The following is a 24,141-nucleotide window of genomic DNA, read 5'->3' as shown; positions in this document are numbered from 1 at the left end:
GTAGTAGTAAACTATTCCTTGATACCATCATTCTTATTCTCAGGGGGAACAATGATTCTACATGTCCACATTTATTTTGAATGTCGCTATAGTTGTAATCTATCGGATGGATTTCAAGTAAATCCAGGAGTTTCAATAGAGTTTATGACATTTTTCAAAAGCTGAAGTGTTCACATATGCTAACATTAAATCTTAATTGTTCCCAACTGTTATTCTTTAATGTTAATGTAAAATATTCATAACATAATTGTTTATATGTGTTATGTATTATCCAATGATATTGGAACCAAATAACAAAAAAAGGACAGTATATTGTATGATTTTCCAATATTTTAACAGTGCATACTTCTCAAAATCCATGTGCAAACCTGTGTCCAAATGGATAACTATAAGATCCAGAGATGGCCATGTTCTTTCTTTAACCAATCTGGATTGGAGGCAGCTTAACATTTTAGGTTATACATCTATCCATTTCATTCATTCCATTCATTCATTCATTCATTCATTCATTCATTCATTCATTGAGGCTGCCTGATTTCACATAAGTCTGAATAATTTACAATTAAAATTGAACCATAAACCAAGAAAAAAAAGAATCATGAACATTAAGGAAAGGTACAATGTTACAAAAACATCCAACAGAAATTTGATATCTACTCTAGCCCATGTCTTCATGATACTTTTGGAATACCATAAGGGAGAGGAAATAAAAGAAGGTTTATGGGGGAAAAAAGCTAGTGATTCCTACTGGTTAGTAAAGTGGTACCAAAGGTAAAGGTTCCCCCGCACATGCGTGCTAGTCGTTTCTAACTCTAGGGGCCGGTGCTCATCTCTGTTTCAAAGCCGGAGAGCCAGCACTTGTCCGAGGACATCTCCGTGGTCATGTGGCCGACATGACTAGATGCCAAAGGCGCACAGAACACTGTTACCTTCCCACCGTAGTGGTCCCTGTTTTTCTACTTGCATTTTTATGTGCTTTCAAACTGCTAGGTTGGCAGAAGCTGGGACGAGTAACAGGCGCTCACTCTGTTATGCGGCACTCAGGATTTGACCCGCCAAATTGCCGACCATCTGATTGACAAGCTCAGCGTCCTAACCCACTGAGCCACCACATCCCATAGATAGATAGATAGATAGATATAGATATAGATATAGATATAGATATAGATATAGATATAGATATAGATATAATATGGCCAACAGATTTATATGCTGCCAATCTTAATGTGATATTTTTTATAAGACTTTTGTATATTTATTTTTATTTTTTAGATTTTTTAGATTGCTTTTAAAGATTATGTTGTTATTTGACTCATACAAGCTTTTCCCAACCTGGTGCCTAGATATGTAGAGACTGTCAACAACTGCATTGCATGGTATGTTGAACACTATAATCCCAACACAACTGGAAGACACCCAGAGGGAAAAGACTGTTTCATGTAAACAATTGGGAAGAAAAGCCATGTTAAATATAGATATTAGTAATAAAGTATGAATGTGATGACTTTTTGTATCCTCTCCTATGGGCGTCTAATGTAAAGATTTTGATTTCCCATTAGAAAACATTAAAGATTTTTAAAAAGTAACAATGTACCACCTAAATACATCCAGAGCTGATTCCAAAAATCTAGGTTACAGAGCATGTAGGACATTATTTGGGGAGAAAGTTTTTAAATTGTACTGTATAGACTACTTTAGTTTATTAAATTCATAGGATCATAGATGAAACACACTATTGGAATTTAAAAAAGAAAAATCACAGCACCAATTCCTAATTAAAACCTATTCATGCCTGAGCCAAATATACCTGGGAGAGCAATCAGGTCCATAAATATCTAATTATCCTTGCTATATTACAATTTTTTTCTACAATTCTAAAGACTTCCCAATCTTGGTTGTATAGAAGTTAGTGCATGATTGCCAGGTGAGAGAAATCTACATGATTTGTAGTAACTCTTCAGGGGCTAGTGGATCCAGAAGTTTCAGAGGCTTTGCATATACCTAAAGACTTTTGATGAGCAATATCACTAAATCTACTTGACAATTCTATTGAGGGAAGAGCATCCAGATATGCCAATGTGAAGGCACTCCTTTGAGTTGGAACAAACAAATGATGCAGATGTTTTAGAACAGGGAAGAGAGTCTATGCAGTCTCATTATAGTGGAGATTTGAAGAGATGGTTTTCTTTTCATAAATCAGGAACTAAAATGCATCACATGAATTCTCTACTAAGTTTTTTTTTTCCAAAGCCTGGCATAAATACAGACTAGGATTGGGTTTCCCAAACTATGAGATGTATCTCCCTTGAGGAAGTGTGAAGAACTTTTTAGTTAAATTGCTACAGTAAACCACCTTTCCCAAAGTTTCACTGTATTGTTTGCATTATTCATTTGTGTTCATTTTGATGTTTGGAATACTTTATTAATAAATCTATTCTAAAACTGATATTGAAAGGGGATGCTTGGGTTAGATCTTTTAAGCTTTAGTTAAAGTTAAATGCATTATTATTATAAATTGTTCACTGGAAAAAAAACAACCTAAGGTTTATAGATTGTGAATTAAAAAAACATCTGGCATGCTGCAAATAGATTTTTGTGCTTTTTGTACATAATCCCAGAAAAAATAAATACACATGTAATGTAACACAATTTAACTATGCCAAATATATTTATTCTGGTGGGATTTACCTATTTACTTTGTGATGTATGCATAAATCTTGTTTTACACCACCTGCTGCATTTGCTAGGGAAAAATGTTAAATATGAAATTTTGAGACTTAGCAAAGAAATCACATACAGTATAACAAAGATGAAATGCTTTTAGTAATGGGACCCTGAATCCTAACACTTTATTTCCCTCTTTTGCTGACTGTAGAATTTATGCTAAGAGGTAAAAAATATTGCAATGCACTTGTTATATATTTTTATTTCTTAACCAAAGTTTTGCTTTTAGAGTATTTTTGATGACAATGTCAAGTTAGGATGCATGCAATCTATAGCTTAAATTGTATGGATATTTTTAATCATCTAGATGGTATCTTGACAAGTTTGAGACATTTCCTTACACTTAAGAAAATAACACATTTACCTGCAAGCAAAACATTGCTGAATGTAAGATGATCTCCTAAAATAGAATTAGATATTTTTACAAAAAAATCTTTTCTATGCTTATAACTCAACAGCATCATTGATCCATGCAAAATATGTGGGGGAAGGGCAAATAACACAACATGAACTACACTGCCTTAGGAAATTCCCCAGTATCCTTCTGAAACCCAACTGACCATCAACTGTCGAGCCTATTGGCCTGACCAATCACATAGGTCCTGCCTCCCTCTGATGGGGAGCAGCAGTAGAAAGTTCAATAGCAATGAGACAGTGGTCTGATTGTCACAAAGAAAAAAAAATGCTACGGTCACAACCTCCCATGAGAAATAACAGATTGTATCTATGATTGTCTATGTCAAACCCTCAGTGATTAGAGTCAGGTTCATGGTTGTCATAGTGGCATAGAGAGGTGGTAGATAACCCAGTCCCTTGCCATGAAGGGCTTTAAAGGTAAAACCAGGACCTTGAATTAAACCTTGAAGCAAATTAGCAATCAATGCAGGTCATGGAGCTCGTATAACTGCCTGTATCACTACTTCTCAAGTTATGCACCTCATTATAGTGGGTGTCTGCAGTGGGTCTCACTGTTTGTAGAGATTCCACTAACTGATGGTTCTAATTGTGCAGACTTCTTATTTGTATAAAACTTGGTTAAGAGGGGAGGGTCCATACTGTAAACATTCTTGCATGTGGCAAGTGAGATGGACTAGTAGGGGTTAGCAACCTCATCCTTGTCTTCTTGAATTAACAGAACTAATAGCAATAGCTTCTCCCACCATTTGGCCTTCTTTCCAGCTCATTTGTGTCTACCAACCTTTTGTTCATCCTCACCAATGTTTTCCTGCATTTCTCTAAGTAATATCACCAAATGTAAGACAATTCACAACTATTTTTTTTTCTTTTGGCAGGGGAAGGAGTTAGATTCCTTTTGGGTAAATGCACTATGTGAATATTGCAATCCAGACACTTTTGTGCATTATGCTAATTAGTCACAGCTTTGCTTCACAATGCCCATTGAAAGCCATTAAGCAAAGATTGTGATTATTGAGGCTATAGCAAATGACATCTGGGGGAATCATCATTGACAATAGTACAAAGTGGATAAGTCTCCCAATTTGTTCCAAAGCCAGCGACTACAGTTCTTGAAACTGGAAAGTATAGTTCGGTACAAGCTTCCCTGTTGTCTCAAGTTGTAAAAGAAGAATAAAATGGCTGTTTGCATGAGTCAAAAATTTAGTAAGCTGAGAAGTGAACTAGCTCAGCGTGTTATTGTAGACTGAACAACATAAAAACAATTCATTAAATTGTTACAAGTTGACCAGAATATTCTCTTTTTTAAAAAAGTGTGATGTTTGTTCTTTTTCTCCTTTTTGGTGTGCCTATGCTCTCGAAACCAGCAGAAATAAAAGCCATTGATTGCATTCTTTAGGATTCAGACAGCCACTGTAGCCAATCCACTTCTAAATCACCTCTCTGAGTTTCCTCCAAATATACAAGCAATGAATGACTGGATGATGGACTCCCTGCATCTCTGTCCTCTTCTCCAGCCTTGACATTACAGCTTACCCTTTCAAGAGACCACCTGCTGCCATTGTCAACCTCCCATTGCCTGGTTCGCTCCCACAGGGTTGGCCTACTCAGAGTTCCGTCAGTTAAGCAATGCCGGCTGGCGACCCCTAGGGGGAGAGCCTTCTCTGTGGGCACGCCGACCCTCTGGAATGAGCTGCGGATGGCCCCCGACCTTCGGTCCTTTTGCTGTGACCTGAAGATATGGATGTTTCAACAATTGGGCCTGGACTGACTATGGTTTTAAATTTGGTTTTATGGGGTTAAATTACTATGTATTGAACATATCTACTGTTTCATTCTTTTTTAAATTTTGTATTTTCATGTTCTTTTTTAGTTTTTATTGTTGTGAGCCGCCCTGAGTCCTTAGGGAGAAGGGCGGCATATAAATATAATAAATCAATCAAATCAATTAATCATTCAATCAATCAATCAACCATTCCCAATTGCCAGAATACACATCAAAAACTGTAATACTGGACACTCTGCAAAAGAGAACAAACACATTATTCCAAGTTTATGTTTGAAGCCTATAAAAAGTGAATGCTTTGATGAAATCATTCAACAAATGAGATTTTGTCATTATATCAAAATAATTCCCTTTTCTCTTTAGAGTAAACTCCATGGAAAGTTGCCAGAAGTGAATAGGGTGAGTGAGTGTAAATTCTGCAGCTAAAAGTGGCTAAGAGAACTGAGATAGATCCCATCCTCTGTTCATCTCATTACCATGGTTGCTATGAAAGCACCAAGAATCATGCATAGGTAAGGTTGTATGTCAAGAGAAGATGGAAAACATCCTTCAACATTGGATCAGTTAAACATAATGCTAAAGATAAAGGCAAGAGCTCTTATGAATACTCTTAAAGAATGGTTAACAAGCATCTTCTATCTGCATTAGGAAGGATGTGTGAAAAGTAATCAATTACTTTCTATAGTCCTTAATTTTACCTGCCATTACATTTTCCTTTTAGACAATTCTTCATAATAAATAGTTCTTTCCAACTTGGCATAAGAGTTATAGTGGTGCACTGGTTAGAATGCAGTGTTGCAGACTAATTCTGCCCATAGCCAGGAGTTCGATTCTCACTGGTTCAAGGTTGACTTAGTCTTCCATTCTTCTGAGGTCAGTAAAATATGGACCCAGATTGTTGGGGGCAGTGTGCTGAGTCTCTAAACCTCTTAGGCTGTAAAGCACTATGGAGCGGTATACAAGTCTATATTCTGAATTTTAAAATTTGTCATGTGTATTACAAACAGTACTTTTATCATTTTAACTCTCCACTTTCTGTCAAAAACAAAAGATAAATGGGACTTCTTTTTAGGAAAAAGTATTATTCTGGAATTTGTACAGTTTTTGTCTACTAAGGCACCATATAATAAGTAATGTTCTTTTGAGAAAAATAAAACAACATAAAAATAATGCTAGAACAAGTTTTTTTTTTACTTGACCTAATGAATGAATTCCATGTGTGCTCATTTCCTATCATTTAGATTTTGGCTCATCTCCCTCACTATTTCTTGAACATTTTAATATTTCTAAAAAATTGGGCGGCAGGACTTAAACTGGTTGTGGTTTGTTTACATGGTGTTTTAATTTCTTTTAAATTACTAGTGAACTCCCTGCTACCATCAATATAATTAAATACAATATTATTTTGTGCTATGTATATTCAGGATGATGTCTAATGCTGATATTCACGATAGCTCAAGTATGAGAATTCATTAAAAGACACTTTTCCAATTTTTACTAAAATCACTTTTAGTGAATCTGATTTACAGTTGAATACAGTTAGAATATGGAATTAAAGGCCTTACCATGTCTTCCCTCACCCAAACTATTTTACATGATAATACCTATTACTTTACATATTTCAAAATGTGGTAGCACAGGCTTGTTACATTTGGAAGCCATCAAAATATTTCTACTGAGCAAGATTTTGAACTGCTGTTTCAAAATTCTGCTTGATGGTGCTGCTGCTAAAATACTGGTTCAGAGAAGCATTTATTACTTTGGAGTGTCCTTATCAGAAGACATACATCTGATGTTGACCATGAAAGACAATGACGAATGGCTCATCTGTCCAGGTTTATGGGGAGAAATAGGAAAACAGAATACATACGACTCAAATTGCCTAAAATTTGAGTCTTGGTTTGAAACTACTGCTTAAATCAATTTGTCACATGGACATGAAACACACACTCATTTTGGGGTGTAAAAATTCTCAAGATGGTTTGATAAAAAACAACCAAAAAAAACTTGATATTGGACTGGTCAACATTAAATGGTGGTTCTCTTTTTCTTAATGTTTCACACTCTCTTTTTTAAAGATTTTACAAACCTTACTTTTTGACAGGGAGAGATGAAGACCTACAGTGGGAAACCTTTGCCATGATTCATAGGAACAACTTCAAAGGGGGGGTGTAATGTATTGGGTTTTGTCTTACTAAAGAGTATCACGTGGGGTTAATTGCTGGAAGGCTGTTTAAGCAGGGAAGCTGGCTAACGGCTCCCAGCTCCTCAGTCAAGCCATCTCCAGCGCCGCCATTGGCTGCTTCTAGGGTGGCAATAGGTTGCTTTAAACCTATCGGCTGCCACCTAGAGGCCAGGGTATAAATAGCTGCATTCGCAGTCCTGTTTCTCAGTTCAGTTCCTGTAAGCAAATAAAGAATGATTCTTGCTGAACTCACTCGCCTCATCTTGTCAATCAAGCAACGGACCCAGTATATAACACTGGCGACAAAGGTGGGATCCTGCTTCTCTAACAGAGCTGAAAGTCACTAGGGGAGAGGCCAAATGCGCCTGGTGGGAAAGCAATTCCCCTCCCTACGGTTGGCCTAGCAAAGCCACGCTAGCGACCACATACCCAGAGGACCAGTCCCTGGGCATATGAAGGAGCAGGATAAGAAGACGATGAGCCCCAGCCATGAAGACCAGCAAAAATGGCAAAGGTCAGAAAGCTGGAAGAATTTGATATAGCTCACCTGGAAAGATGGTCTTCGTACCTATCGAGAACTAGCTCCACACGAATCAAGTCGCCGAGGATGGCCTGAAGGCTGCTACGCTCCTCTGTGTGTGTGGCCCAACCACGTTCAACATCGCGGAGAACTTGTTTGTGCCAACACCATTGGAGTCCGTAACATTCGCGGACTTGAAGAAATGGCTGGGCAACCATTGCTAGCCCAAGCTGTCGCTAATCGGTTGGCGCCACACATTCGAACAGAGGTTTCACCAACAAGGTGAAACAAAGTCTGAATTCATCATGGCGTTGAGGCAGGCCGCACACCTTTGCAAGTTCTCCGATGTAGAGGAGAGACTCGGAGATCGGCTTGTCTCCGAAATCGAGGAAGCCATCCACAAGGATGCCGAACAAGAGAAAGACCCCGAAGACAACATGGAAGTTGACAAACTACAAAGGCACAATGACCAACAGCATCACAGCAACAAGGGCAACTTACAAGGCAGATCCTTTCCTTAGGTGCCCAGGGTATGGTGGCCACCACCAATGCATGGACTGTAGGTTCTGGACAGCCACGTGCCGGGCCTGTGGGAAGACCGGCCATATCACGTCCATCTGCAGAGGTCACCAGAGGAACTGACAATCAAATTGCCAGTCGGACATTCTGATTAGGAGAGGTACCAGGGCCCCAGGGCAGTATAGCATAGGGTTTTGCTCCAGCCGCAGAAGCATTTGCTGCACGGGAGCTTGCCACCCTATTAAGCTGAAGTTTAGACTTCAGGTGGAACTGCAACGGGTCCCTTGCAAGATGGAGCTGGTCATGGGCTCAGCCGTATCCATTATATCACTTGAGACATTTAATTTTGTCTGCAATCGCAGCAAGAGATGGGCCAAGCTGAGGCCTTCTGACATTATACTAACCAACTTCCAGAATGCCAGAGTCGCAGTCAAGGGTGAGGCCAGACTGGCCGTCAAATTTAAGGGGTTTTCTAGGCACCTGGACATTGTCGTAGTAGGGCGTCAGCGAACGAGCCTGATTGAGCTCAATTGGTTTGATGCACTAGGCATCCAAGTAACTGGAATCAACTGGATGCAAGTCGCGAGTCTAGCAACAGTATGTGAGGAATTCGCAGATGTGGTTGACTCAGGTGTGGGAACATACCCGGGCCCACCAATAACATTTAAACTAGATCCTCCTGTAGTGCCCATCAGGATTAAACCTTGTAGAGTGCCATTTGCTCTTAAACACAAGACAGACACTGAGTTAGATAAACTCGTAGAACAGGGAGTACTTCAGCTGGTAGATAGGGGTGAATGGGAGACCCCAATTGTCATGCCACTAAAAGCCAACAGGGAGGTCAGGATCTGTGCCGATTACAAATGCACAATTAATTGTGCACTCAAACAGCATGCGTACCCGGTACCATTAGTAAGCCACATCCTGGCGTCCTTGCAAGGTGGTACAATTTTTGCAAAATTATATTTTGCTTGGGCCTACCAACATCTTCCTGTAGATGAGGCCACAGCCATGGTACAGACAATTGTCACCCACAGGGGTGTGTTTAAAGAAAAATGCCTGCAATTTGGGGTCAGCGTAGCCCCTGACATTTTTCAAGGCATTATGGAGAAAACACTCAAGGGTATTCCAGGGGTTTGCCCCTATTTTGATGACGTGCTCATCACCGGTGAGTCCACTGAGGTGTTGGCAAGGAGGCTTAGAGCTGTCCTCCAAAGGCTGTGTGAAGCAGGCCTTAAACTTAAGAAGAATAAGTGTAGTATTGGATTCCCTTCAACTGAGTTCTTGGCTTTCCATAGTGATGCCGATGGCATCCACCCTGCTGAGTCAAAAGCAAAAGCCATTCAGATGGCACCCAGCCCCAAAACGAAGGGAGAGCTTCAGGCATTCCTAGGCCTCCTAAATTTTTACCATGTGTTCCTTACTAACAAGGCCGCAGTGGAAGAGCCGTTATACCGGCTTTTGGACAAAAATACTGTGTGGAAGTGGACTAGTGTTCACGAAAGCAGCTTTCAAGAATTGAAGGCTCTACTGTCCATCAGTTCAATGATCACTCTCTTTAAGGAATCAATGTCAGTATGCCTTGCATGTGATGCATCCCCATAAGGGGTGGGGGCTGTCCTAAGTCATTTGGAGAGCGATGGGACTCAAGTCCCAATTGCTTTTTATTCCAAGACACTGTCCTCCACAAAGCATAATTATGCACAAATTGATAAGGAGGCATTGGCTATAGTAGCTGGAGTAAAAAAAAAATTGACAACTACTTGTATGGCAGGGACTTCACGGTCTTTACAGACCATAAACTGCTATTGAGGTTATTCACTACAGACAGACAGACACCCCACATCTTATCCCCTAGAATGTTAAGATGGTCCATTTTTTTATCGGCTTACAGCTTTAAGCTAATTCACAAACCCAGCAAGGTTATGGACAATGCAGATGGCCCGAGCAGGCTTCCACTGCCTCAAATCGAGCCAGATCTGACCCCAGCAGCCCGCGTTTTGTCCATTCAGGACTTGCCAGAGTTTCCCCTCCACATGGGGGATATAGCCGGAGAAATGACAGCAGACAAGACTCTAAGCAGAGTGCTATCTTGGGTCCACACGGGGTGGCTAGAGAAAAGCCTGGGTCCTGAGTTCCAGAACTACTTCACAAGGAGACACAAGCTCTCAGCTCATAAGGGTTGTATTCTATGGGGGAACAGGGTCATTGTTCCCACCTCATTAAGGGACAGGGTATTGCAATCACTTCATGAAGGTCATCCGGGTATTGTTTGCATGAAAGCTTTGGCATGAAGCTATTTATGGTGGCCAGGATTAGATAAAGCCATTGAAGCTCAAGTACATGGGTGTTACACGTGTTGGCAGTCTAGGCCTGAAATGCCTCTCACTCCTGTCCATAGATAGGAGAAGACACCCCCCCCCCAGTCAAGGATTCATATAGACTTTGCTGGGCCCTTTCAGGGACAGTTATTTCTTATAGTTCAGTTCTTGTAAGCAAATAAAGAATGATTCTTGCTGAACTCACTCACCTCATCTTGTCAATCAAGCGATGAACCCAGTATATAACGGGGGGAAATGCACCTTCTTGTAATTGTATATTTTATGTAATAGTTATTATGGAATATATGAAACAGGATATTGCAAAGAAAATTAAAATCCTCTCAGGATAATCATAAGAGTGAAAAAGAAAGAGAGAGAGAGAGACTAGAAGAGTGTGGGAAAGAGAAATCAAATGCTAATATATAATTTCAATGGTTTCTGAAGAGTTTGAGATATTTTTTTAACTGGATCCATAGGTGTAAATAAAACAAAACATGGTGGACTGCGAATCAAATCAGTTTTTTATGCCATACAAATTTATCTCCAAGTTGAAAAGTATGCTGCAACTGTTCCCAGTAGTTCACCATGTGAACACACTAGTGCACCATAGTTTGTTTCCCCCCAACTTGATGTAGTCCAGATGGTTGGCTTATAGTTCTCACCATATAAACCTAGTATTTTTTTTGGTGGGGGGACCACATTTGGGCTAGATGAACTGGCACACAATAGCAGTTCAACTACAGCTACCAAATCTTCACTGCAATAATCAAGATAGCCACATCGCAACATCAAAGAAATGCAAAAATCTTTGCTATTATCTAATGGTTGTCTGGATTGCTACAGATTGATTCATTCTAAATTTAACCCTTACACTGTCAAACAAATTTATTTATTCCTTGGACAACTGTTGTGGTGCTGCTAATTCAGCCTGCTAAAGTTCTAGAGAAATAGATCATCTTATGTTTTACAGGCATTGAAATGTAAAAAAAATGTTTCTAAATTATCCTGCTTCATCGCAAAATTAAACCTTTGGCTGAATCTGAAACAGCCAAATGGCTTAGTCTAAAACTTGGATATAAAAATTGCATTGATCAGGATAATTGCCCTGTACACCGACCTGAGTCCTTCGAGAGAAGGGCGGTATAAAAATTTAAATAATAATAATAATAATAATAATAATAATAATAATAATAATAATAATAATAATAATAATAATAATAATAATAAACAGACATAAAGCTAAGAATCTGGGTGGTCATCACCCAGCTGCAAATGGCATATTAAGGAGAAAAAATACTGCCAGTGAAAAAGATCATTTTCCTTCTCAGCTTGACTGTTCACCTGCAATCTTCTTCCGAAAGAGATTTAAGGACTAATGTTTGCTCTGTTGTGGGGAAAGTAATTGGGAAACTACTGCAAAAATGGAGGGAGGGATACACACCCACCCACCCACATACGTACATATACAGGTGCTCTGAATAGATGATAGATAGATAGATAGATAGATAGATAGATAGATAGATAGATAGATAGATAGATAGATAGATAGACGGACAGACAGACATGGAGATGATGGAGATGGAAATGGAGATGATAGTGAGAGATGATAGAGATAGAGTTTATTCTGAATACATAGCAGAAACAAGAGTTTTGAGAATTAAAAGTTATTTCAGAATGTTGTTCTGCTTCGGATACTGCAAAGCCTCCTCCCAAAATATAACAAAGAAAACCAGTCATGGAGATGATGTGTAGGATCCCTGACAATACTGTGGATCCTGGTCAAGCATCATTTATATGCTATGTCTTGGATAGAAAGAAGTGAACTTCCAATAATATTTTCTGCAATTTGATGTCCATCTGAGTAACAGTTCCTACTAAAATAAGTTTATATTCCTTTATTTTGCTTCTAACATTAATTTAGTATATTCAAAGAACTTGATTTCTTTTCATTATTTCTTTGCTTTTCTCTCAACATTCTTCAAAACTTTAACAATTCTCTTTTGTAAATCCAATAAATAAAAAGTAGCCAGATCACTCTTTTGGTTTGTTCTTTGCATATCCCTTTTAACTATTAAGACATTGGTCAATTTATTTCATGTATCCAATGTATACATTACATTGGAAGAGGCGGTGGTAAGGCCCCTCCTCAAGAAGCCTGCCTTGGACCCAGCTATTTTAAATAACTTTCATCCTGTCTCCAACCTTCGCTTCCTTGCGAAGGTTGTTGAGAGCATGGTGGCATGGCAGCTCCCTTTGGTCCTGGAGGAAACTGAGTATCTGGATCCATACCATTCAGGTTTCAGGCCCGGGTACAGCACGGAGACGGCATTGGTTGCGCTGGTGGATGATCTCTGGCGGGCCCGAGACAGGGGTTATTCCTCTGTCCTGGTCCTTTTAGACCTCTCAGCGGCTTTTGATACCATCGACCATGGTATCTTGCTGCGACGTCTTGAGGGGTTGGGAGTGGGAGGCACTGTTTTACGGTGGTTCTCCTCCTACCTCTTGGGCCATTCGCAGATGGTGTTGGCAGGAGGGCAGAGGTCAACCCCTAGGCTCCTTAGTTGTGGGATGCCTCAGGGGTCGGTACTATCGCCCCTCCTGTTCAACATCTATATGAAGCCGCTGGGTGAGATCATCCGTGGTTTCGGGGTGAGGTATCATCAATATGCTGATGATACCCAGCTTTTTATCTCCACCCTGAACCAACCCAGCAATGCCGTCGATGTGATGTCCCATTGCCTGGAAGCGGTAGGGATTTGGATGGGGAAGAACAGGCTCCAGCTCAACCCGGCCAAGACTGAGTGGCTTTACATACCGGCATCTCGACTTGTCCAAGAGGTGTTACCTCCCGTTGATAGGGCACGCAATTTAGGCATCCTCCTGGACTCACGACTCAGTTTTGAAGATCATATTGGAGTCGTGGCCAGGGGGGCATTTGCCCAGGTTCACCTGGTGCGCCAGTTGCTCCCCTATCTGGACCGAGATGCCCTACGTACGGTCACTCATGCACTTGTTACCTCCCGGATAGATTACTGCAATGCTCTCTACATGGGGCTGCCCTTGAAGACCACCCGGAGGCTCCAGCTGGTGCAGAATGCGGCCGCACGGGTAGTTATTGGGAGCATCCCGATACTCCCATATTACACCCCTCCTGCGTGAGCTGCATTGGTTACCGGTTGTCTTCTGGGTGAGATTTAAGGTGCTGGTACTTACCTTTAAAGCCCTACATGGCCTAGGCCCGGGATATTTGCAGGACCGTCTGCTGCCGGGGACGACTTCCCATCGCCCAGTGCGCTCACACAGAGTTGGCCTCCTCAGGGTGCCGTCGGCTAGACAATGTCGGCTGGCAACTCCCAGGGGGAGGGCCTTCTCTGTGGGAGCACCAGCCCTGTGGAACCAACTCCCCCTTGAGCTCCGGATGGCCCCGGATCTCCGGTCCTTTCGCCGCAACCTCAAAACTTTCCTTTTTCATCAGACTGACCTGGACTGATGACGGATATTTAAAATGTTTTATTTTTTAATTGTTTAGTTAATTTATTTTGGGGCTGTTTATTTAATTTCTTTTAACTTTTGTATTGTTGTTTTTATTGTTGTTAGCCGCCCTGAGTCCTTTGGGAGATAGGGCGGCATATAAGTCCCAAAAATAAATAAATAAATAAATAAATAAATAAATAAATAAATAAATAAATAAATAAATAAATAAATAAATAAATACATTGTTATAGCCTATAATTTGTAAATCTGCTTTCAACTCAGTCTTGACCTTGTCATATGTAACTTGTTAGTCTTCCATAATGTCTTTTAAACATAGTCTATCCATTGAAGCAGATGTACTACTAAAATTTAAGTTCTGGATCCATTGTTCAAAAATATTCTCCAATATGTTTAATGTTTTGCTTCATTCTGTAATTGTAAGTTGACTTTAAGTGTTCTTTTTCTTTAGTTGTAATTGTTTAGTTTTGTCTAGTTCGGGGGTCTCCAAATTACAGCCCGTGGACTACATCAGGCCCTCGGGAAGATTCCTTCCAGCCTGACAGCAACTCCCATGTGCTGTGCTCCTTTCCTTCCAAACAGCACAGTGAGAGAAAGCAGATGCTATACACCACTGTTTGGAAAGGAAGGTAGGATTCCCTTGATTTCTCCAATGGAGGAGGGGGTGAATCAGCTGAAGGGTTGCTGGACAATGAAAGGGAAGAAGCACCTTCTCCTTTAAAATTTGAGCCAGCTGCAGTATTGCCTCCTTTGCTGGGAGTGTGATTCAAAGGGCTCCCTTGAATCATCCCCCCAACCTTTGCACAAAGAAAGCCCTGTCCAAAATGTATTGTTTCTTCATCGTTGTCACATTTCTTTTTTGCTACTGTTGTGAATCATATCGTATTGAGCATAATAAAATACATCCATTCAATTAAATTTTATCCACTCAGCTCAACCAAAGAATCTCTAAGACCACCCCCACCAACACTGACAGGGCAAGCCACTAGAACAGAGTTCCCCAACCTTTTGGGCACCAGAGACTGGTTCTGTGGAGAAAGGTTTTTCCATGGACCGGAGAGTGTGTGGTTTTGTGTGCTGCCTGCATCCCACAGATGGGGCTTTGCTTGTTTGTGTGGACCAGCTGTCGGCATGCCACGACCCAGTACCGGTCCATGGACCAGGGGTTGGGGATCCCTGCACTAGAATATAAACTGACAGCAAACCACACTCCTTAGTAGCACTGAGGATGTTATCTAGGGTGGGTAATGAAATGTCTGCAAGAAAACAAGCAAGCTCAGAGCACACCAAGGACCCTCATTTCAACTCTGAGCTACAAACTTTCTCCTTTATTGGTTTGTCCACTCATTTATAAAATTGATTTTCCTCCCCAGCCCTCAAAGTGACCAATGTTACCCTTGGATTGAAAGGTTTAGAGACCTCTGCTCTAGTTCCTTCTAATGTACAGGGTTTGGTTTTTTTAAAAAATATTATTCTGTTTAAATGTTCAAAAAATGAAAACAAAAGCATTTTCCCATGGGGAAAATTATTTATAATTAATTCTAAAATCTTATTTGAAATTAATCTGGACCCTTAGTTCATTTGTAATTTTCTAAAAACAAAGCCTTAATTATCCTTTTGCTGTTTAGTCCAATCATTTTTTTAAAGTTCTTTACCTTGTAGTTAAAATTCTTTTGCTAAGGATTGAAGAAAACTTACCCAGTGCTGTAAATCCCGACAATCCAAAGTTTCCTAATAGCTGAAAAGCAGTTAATAAGCAATTTCTCAAAGTGATTAGGAAAGGAAATGTGCAAACTTAATGTTCTTTCAAAAGTGCTGAACACAGTTACAACAAGATGGTCATACCCTCACCTCCCAGACCTTTAAACCCACTGGAACTGCTATCCTATGGCCTCCTTGTGAGGAGCAGCTGTCCTCAAGGGATCTCAAGTCCACTCCTTGTCTGGAGAGGAATGATCAAAGAGTTGGTCTACTTGCCAGTTGTTCATTCCACTGTAGTTGGTGGCACTACTTCTCAGAGCTGGCTTTAGTCTGCCATTTCTTCCTCTGGAAACTCCTCAGGCTTGCCAAGATTGAGCCTCTTCCTCCTTATCCAGATTCTTACAGCCTCCAGGCACTGGGACAGGACCGCCTCAGGATCACATGTTTGGCCTGAAGTTCAATACAAACTGTGCATCATCTAAGTATGATCTCTGAGTATAATTTCTGACCCAGTATCAGAGACATGTCCAGTAGCTTCATGTAGATGTTGAAGAAAAGCAAGGAAAGCATCAAGCTCTCTGGGACATCATGAAGCAATACCTTGAGCTAGATTTCTCACCATCACCAATACCAACTGAAACCAGCTCTGAAGGAAGAGAACTATTGCAAAACAGTGGCTTGCATTCCGGAAATGGTGGATAGCCCTTAATGGCAATGGACCAATTATAAAGTGCCCAGAGGCAATTCAGATGCAATTCAGTCCAAGAATGTTTACACTGTCTCATTTAATGAAACAACAGAGAGTTGGTCCAAATGCCCATTGGAGACTCAGAAAATCCTCAGGTTTGTCTTAAAACCAAGTGGTTCCTTTAGGCACCAAGCTAAATCAATCTAGTATGACTTGTCTTTCTGTAGAGCGGTGCAAAACTGTTTGTGCTGTATTATATACATGAACCCATAATGTTTACTTAGGACAATTTCTGGAAACAAACAGTGCTTATTTTAATGTGCATGTTATGTAAAGGAAAATGTCCAGTTTTCAGTTTTATTTACAAGAATTCATAAAATTTCCATTAAAGGTAAAGGTAAAGGTTCCCCCGCACATGCGTGCTAGTCGTTTCCAACTCTAGGGGCCAGTGCTCATCTCCGTTTCAAAGCCGAAGACCCAGCGCTTGTCCGAGGATGTCTCCGTGGTCATGTGGCCAGCATGACTAGACGCCAAAGGTGCACGGAACGCTGTTACCTTCCCACCGTAGTGGTCCCTATTTTTATACTTGCATTTTTATGTGCTTTTGAACTGCTAGGTTGGCAGAAGCTGGGATGAGTAACAGGCACTCACTTTGTTACACGGCACTTGGGATTCGATCTGCCAAACTGCTGACCATCTGATTGACAAGCTCAGCATCCTAACCCATTGAGCCACCGCATCCCTTTTAAAAAATTTCCATTAGTAAATTCATTTAAAAATGGATAGTTTTTTTTGTTTTTGTTTTTAACAAATCAGTCCATGGAAATGCGTACAGTAGTTTGGGAGGGTAAAAAGATCTTAATGAATATGGTAAGGATTGTGAAATATATGTTATATATTAAATATTTAAAATAGTAATTTATCTCTTTTATGTATTCATTATCTTTGTTATCATCTCTCTTAAGGCAGATCTGTTTATAATTTTCTTCAGGTCAAGAGATCTAGGCAACTGATTTTCTCAGTACCTACCCTTACCAAAGCCCTTAGCCAACCATTTATCATGCTGTTCCTGGGATACCAAGAAATACTTTCTTAATTATTTTTCTCATTAAAAAAATATTCTATATCTGGCAATGATGGCTTTCTTGAAAGTTTCACGCATCATTTAAAAAAATAGGCTAGATTCCTATTAGAAAGACAAACTTTCTGAGGCTTTTGTGCTTCGAGATACCAGTTTAGTATAGTAATTAAAGTTGGAAAAAGTTCTAGTCCCACCTAAAGCATGAACCCACAGAGGTGTCTTTAGTCATAACCTCTTAGCCTTACAGTAGAAAGCAGGCAATGGCAAACCATTCCAAAGACTTGCTAAGAAAACCAATGGGATTTATCCACATAGTTGCACAAAGGCAAAAAGGAAAAAAAAACTAATTTGAGAAATACATATTACTTATTCACTTCTTCAGTCCTGGTGGTATCTCATTAGGCTTTGCACCAGGGGAATACTGACAAGTCTTTATTATATATATTCTTCCTTTCACATTGGTTAAGTATGATGCAACAATCATGGCTTGGGCTCTGCAGCTTATAGATTTTGGGGCAGAGGGTGTTCTGGCATTATACTGAGCCGAAATTGGGCACCTTGTTGTTTCAGCCATTTCATAAAATTGCTTCATTTTTTTTGAAGGTCTGATAAGGTTGGGCCTGAACATTGCCTAGAGCACACTATATTTCAAGCATGCAAACCATTCCTGCTGACAAGAAGGGTGATTTGACTTTTAAGCATCCACTACGATTTTGATTGAAATTGTGTTTCTTCAGATCCAGTAGTAAGCAGCATGTACACAGAACATGCTGTTTATGCTACTAATCTTATTAAGCAAGTTGTGTGAACCAGGCTTTATTCTGCTTTCCTGGTGACATTTCTTTTCCTTTCCAAAACCATGTGGCAGGAAAATTGGTATAGTGTGTAAAGAGAGAAACAAGCCAACTGAAATATTTCAAACAGATTGTCTGCATTTGTTCACAGATGGTTTCTTTCAGCTCAGATCCCAAACAAGAAGAAAGTGAAGGATGAAGGCTGGTTCCAAAAAGACTGGAGAATCACCTGTCTACCTAAAACTGGTTTCTCCTGGCTTCTCCTGAATGACATTTAAAATAATGTGAGCTTAATAGAATGAAGGAAGCATGAACATGGGAAAGGTCAACAGTGTAAAAGAATGAACCAAGACTGATATTGATATCTTTGTTGTTGTTGTTAGCTGCGAAGTCATGACTGACCCATCATGACCCTATGGACAATATTCCTCCAGGCCTTCCTGTCCTCTACCATCTTCTGGAGTCCATTTAAGCTCACGCCTACTGCTTCAGTGACTCCATCCAGCCACCTCATTCTCTGTCGTCCCCTTCTTCTCTTGCCCTCAATCTTTCCCAGCATTAGGCTCTTCTCCACTGAGTCCTTCCTTCTCATTAGGTGGCCAAAGTATTTGAGTTTTAGCTTCAGAATCTGGCCTTCTAAAGAGCAGTCAGGGTTGATCTCCTCTAGGACTGACCGGTTTGATCGTCTTGCAGTCAAAGGGACTCGCAGGAGTCTTCTCCAGCACCACAATTCAAAGGCCTCAATTCTTTGGCATTCAACCTTTTTTATGGTCCAACTTTCACTACCATACATTGCAACTGGGAAGACCATAGCCTTGACTATACACACTTTTGTTGACAGGGTGATGTCTCTGCTTTTTAGTGTGCTGTCTAGATTTGTCATGGCTTTCCTCCCGAGGAGCAAGCATCTTTTAATTTCTTGGCTACAGTCCCCATGTGCAGTGATCTTGGAGCCCAGGAAAATAAAATCTGTCACTACCTCCATTTCTTCCCCATCTATTTGCCAGGAATTGAGAGGGCCGGATGCCATGATCTTGGTTTTCTTAATGTTAAGTTTCAACCCAGGTTTTGCACTCTCCTTCTTCACCCGCAACAAGAGGCTCTTTAGTTCTTCTTCACTTTCTGCCATTAGAGTGGTATCATCTGCATATCTTAGGTTTTTAGTATTTCTTCCGGCAATCTTAATTCCAACTTTTGATTCATCTAGCCCTGCCTTTCTCATGATGTGCTCTGCATATAAGTTAAATAGGCAGGGCAACAGTATACAGCCTTGCTGGACTCATTTCCCAATTTTGAACCAATCAGTGGTTCCGTGTCCAGTTCTCACTGTTGCTTCTTGGCCCACATATAGGTTTCTCAAGAGACAAATAAGATGGTCTGGTACGCCAATCTCTTTAAGAACTTGCCACAGTTTGTTATGATCCACACAATCAAAGGATTTAGCACAGTCAATGAAGCAGAAGTAAATGTTTTTCTGGAACTCCCTAGCTTTCTCCATGATCCAGCGTATGTTGGCAATTTGATCTCTAGTTCCTCTGCCTCTTCGAAATCCTGCCTGTACTTCTGGTAGTTCTCGATCCACATACTGCTGGAGTCTAGCTTGTAGGATTTTAAGCATAACTTTACTAGCATGAGAAATGAGTGCAATGGTGCGATAGTTTGAAGATTCTTTGGCACTGCCTTTCTTTGGAATTGGAATGTAAACTGATCTTTTCCAATCCTGTGGCCACTGTTGAGTTTTCCAAATTTGCTGGCAAATTGAGTGTAGCACTTTTACTGCATCATCTTTTAAGATTTTGAATAGCTCAGCTGGAATACTGTCACCTCCACTAGCTTTGTTGTTGCTCAGCTTTTCTAAGGCCCACTTCACTTCACATTCTAGGATGTCTAGCTTGAGGTCAGTGACCACCTCATTGTGATTATCAGGGACGTTACGCTCATTCTTGTATAGTTCTTCTGTGTAATTTTGCCACGTCTTCTTAATCTCTTCTGCCTCTGTTAGGTCTCTGCCATTTTGGTCCTTTATCATGCCCATTTTTGCATTAAACGTTCCCTTCATCTCTCCAATTTTCTTGAAAAGATCTCTGGTCCTCCCTATTCGATTGTTTTCTTCTATTTCTTTGCACTGTTCATTTAAGAAGGCATTCTTATCTCTTCTAGCTATTCTCTGGAATTCTGCATTCAATTGAGCATATATTTCTTTTTCTCCCTTGCCTTTCGCTTCCCTCCTTTCCTCAGCTATTTGCAAAGCTTCCTCAAACAGCCATTTTGCTTTCTTGCATTTCTTTTTCTTTGGGATGGTTTTGGTTGCTACCTCTTGTACAATGTTGTGAACCTCTGTCCATAGTTCATCAGGCACTCTGTCTAACAGATCTAATTCCTTAAATCTATTTGTCACCTCTACTGTATATTCAACAGGGATATGATTTAATTCATACCTGAGTGGCCTAGTGCTTTCCCCTACTTTCTTCAGTTTAAGACTTAACTTTGCAATGAGAAGCTCATGGTTTGAGCCACAGTCAGCACCTGGTCTTGCTTTTACTGACTATATAGTGGTTCTCCATCTTTGGCTGCAGAGCACATAGTCAATCTGATTTCTGTGTTGACCGTCTGGTGATGTCCATGTGTAGAGCAACCTCTTGGGTTGTTGGAAAAGAGTGTTTGCTATGACCATCGTATTCTCTTGACAAAATTGTATCAGCCTGTGCCCTGCTTCATTTTGTACTCCAAGGCCAAACTTGCCTGTTATTCCAGTTATCTTTTGGCTTCCTACTTTAGCATTCCAATCCCCCATGATGATAAGGACATCATTTTTGGGTGTTAGTTCTATAAGGTGCTGTAGGGCTTCATAGAACCGGTCAATTTCATCCTCTTCAGCACTGGTGGTTGGGGCATAGACTTGGAGTACTGTGATATTGAATGGTTTGCCTTCAATTCTAACTGAGATCATTCTGTCATTTTGAGGATTGTATCCCAGTATTGCTTTTCTTACCCTTTTATTGACTATGAAGGCTACTCCATTACTTCTGAGGGATTCTTTCCCGCAGTAGTATACCTGATGGTCATCTGAATTAAATTCACCCATTCCTGTCCATTTTAGTTCGCTGATTCCTAAGATGTCGATGTTCAGTCTTGTCATCTCTTGTTTGACCACGTCCAGGTTTCCTTGATTCATGGATCTTACATTCCAGGTTCCTATGGAGAAAAAATCTTTAAGCATCGGACTTTCGTTTCACCACCAGACACATCCACAGCTGAGCGTCCTTTTGGCTTTGGCCCAGTCGCTTCATTCTTTCTGGCACTACTAGTACTAGTCCTCTGCTTTTCCCCAGTAGCATATTGGACGCCTTCCGACCTGAGGGGCTCATCTTCCAGCATCATATCATTTTGCCTTTTGGTACTGTCCATAGGGTTTTCATGGCAAAGATACTGGAGTGGGTTTCCATTTCCTTCTCCAGTGGATCACGTTTTATCAGAACTCTCTGCTATGACCTTTCTGTCTTGGGTGGCCCTGCACGGCATAGCTCATAGCTTCATTGAATTACACAAGCCCCTTCACCACGACAAGGCAGTAATCCATGAAGGGGATTGGTATCTTAAAAAGTAAAGGTAAAGTAAAGTTTCCCCCGCACATGCGTGCCCATTAATTTCCTTTTCTTCTGTACCAGTGATTGGAGCACAAACTTTGGTAATAATCATATTAGGGTTAATATTATTCACTCATTAACTTTATTGTACCAAGTACTGTCTTTACTGTAGACTTTCTGGCTAGGAAACAGTGGAATTCCTTCCTGGTTTTTGTCCTGAGTGATATAATGTGATATTCTGACTAAAAATATCCAATTCCAGTCTATATCTTAGGCAGCATTAAATTGAAATAGACTGGAATTGGATAGTTTTAGTCAGAATATCACATTATATCACTCAGGACAAAAACAAGGAAGGAATTCCACTGTTTCCTAGCCAGAAAGTCTACAGTAAAGACAGTACTTGGTACAATGCAGTTAATGAGTGAATAATTTCAGTCTGATTTCAAGGATAACCCTAATATGATTATTACCAAAGTTTGTGCTCCAATCACTGGTACAGAAGAAAAGGAAATTAATGGGTTTTATTCTCAAGTTCAATCTGAAATTCACAGAACATTTGTACAAGATATGCTGGTTGTAGTTTGAACCTGGAATGACAATTTTGAGGAAGCAAGAAAGAAAACATAGTTGGACTTTGCAGCCTAAGAAATAGAAATGAAGCAGAAGAATAACATCACTTTCTGATAATCTAATGATTTCTTCATTGCTTCCAACAATCAAAATAATGCCTATATAGCTGGAAATCACCAGCTGGCAAAACAAAAATAAATTTGTCTGTATTATTGGAGGAAAGAGAAGATAAAACTCATTTATAACAGCAAAGACATGACTGTTAACACAACATGAATTACTTATGTGCAAGTTCCAATTCAAGCTAAAGTGGAAGAAACCAACCAGCTTTCACAATGCAATCTTGAGCATATGCCCCACCATTTTCAAGAATAGCAATGTCTATATAGGAATTGAATTTAACTGAAACCCTGAAGCTCACTAAAGAACTATGGAAGAAAATCAAATAAGTTGTTGAGGGTGGATGTAAAAAGAGACTGCCAAATACAGAGAAACAGAAGAAAGCAAATTGAGTGTTAGTACAGACAATAGAAATTGCCAAGAAAAGAAGCCAAACACATAAAAGACAAAGATCTTAAGAAGATGCTTAACAAAGAAATTTAGAGTTTATAAAGAGAGACAAAAACCAATATGCTGACATCTGTAAAAGCATCCAAGATGGCAAGTAACATGGAAAAATAAGGAAAGACTTCCAAAAGGTACAGTATCTGAATTCAGAAAAGATTTCAACCTCAAATTAGTATGCTAAAGCACACTAATGGATAGAAAGTAAATGAGTCAAGGAAGATCAAGAAGATGGAAGTAGTACCATATACTGCAATACTCTTAATTTAGAAGTTAGTCCATACTTACAAGTTCTTCTACTATGAAGAGATGAAATTAGATCCTTGCTCTGTACATTAGCTTGACAGAAGTCTAAAGAACCAAAGAAATGTAAGAAACATGCCTTCCTGATCAAGGAGATGACCTTGAGGGAAATAGACAGGAACCATTACGTAAGCAATAAAAGCTAAAACATTCCTTATGTCCCAGGTAGCAAAACAATGTTCGGAAGAGTCACAGTCATATTTTTTTCTTGATTCATAGTGCTGTAAAAGGAAGGAGGAAATAAAGCATAATTGTCCAAAGATATTTCCGTCCCACATGGCCAGCATGACTATGGAACCCTGTTACCTTCCCACTGAAGTGGTATCTATTTATCTACTTGCATTTGCATGCTTTAGAATTGTTAGGTGGGCAGGATATGGGGCAAGTAACAAAAGCTCACCCTATCTCAAAGCCGGGCTGACAGCTTTCCTGATGATAAGCTCAACCATCACGCTCCCTAAAGAATAAATGTTAAGGTCTGAACACATAAGCCCATCCCAGTCTACATTCAACAATTGTTACATGATGCTGTAGGAGAGGGAAAAGGCTGTCAAGAAAGTTACCAATTAAAACTGTATAACTTTATATAAAGGTATAAACACTGTCTTGGTTCATTGAGGATATACAGTAAAGGTATGCCATGGGAGAAGCATAATTTGCATCAATTTACTTTCCCCCTGACAGAAAGATAGGGAGGGGGGCATTTTAAAGTGGCCACGAGGAATAGCCAACAAGTTATAAGCAATACACTCAATTAGGTGTGCTATATAAGGATGCTTTTTATTAAAGGATAAAAGAAGTATATTTCAGGAAAGGTTCATCTTCCATACAGGATTTTTTTTTTCCTTTCTAAAGTCTGATCTTTGGTTGTCTTCTCACTCAAATTCCT

The sequence above is a fragment of the Vipera ursinii genome (genome assembly GCF_947247035.1).
Source record: "Vipera ursinii genome assembly, chromosome: 3".
Classification (NCBI taxonomy): Eukaryota; Metazoa; Chordata; class Lepidosauria; order Squamata; family Viperidae; genus Vipera; species Vipera ursinii.
Note: the sequence above shows the minus strand (reverse complement) of the source record.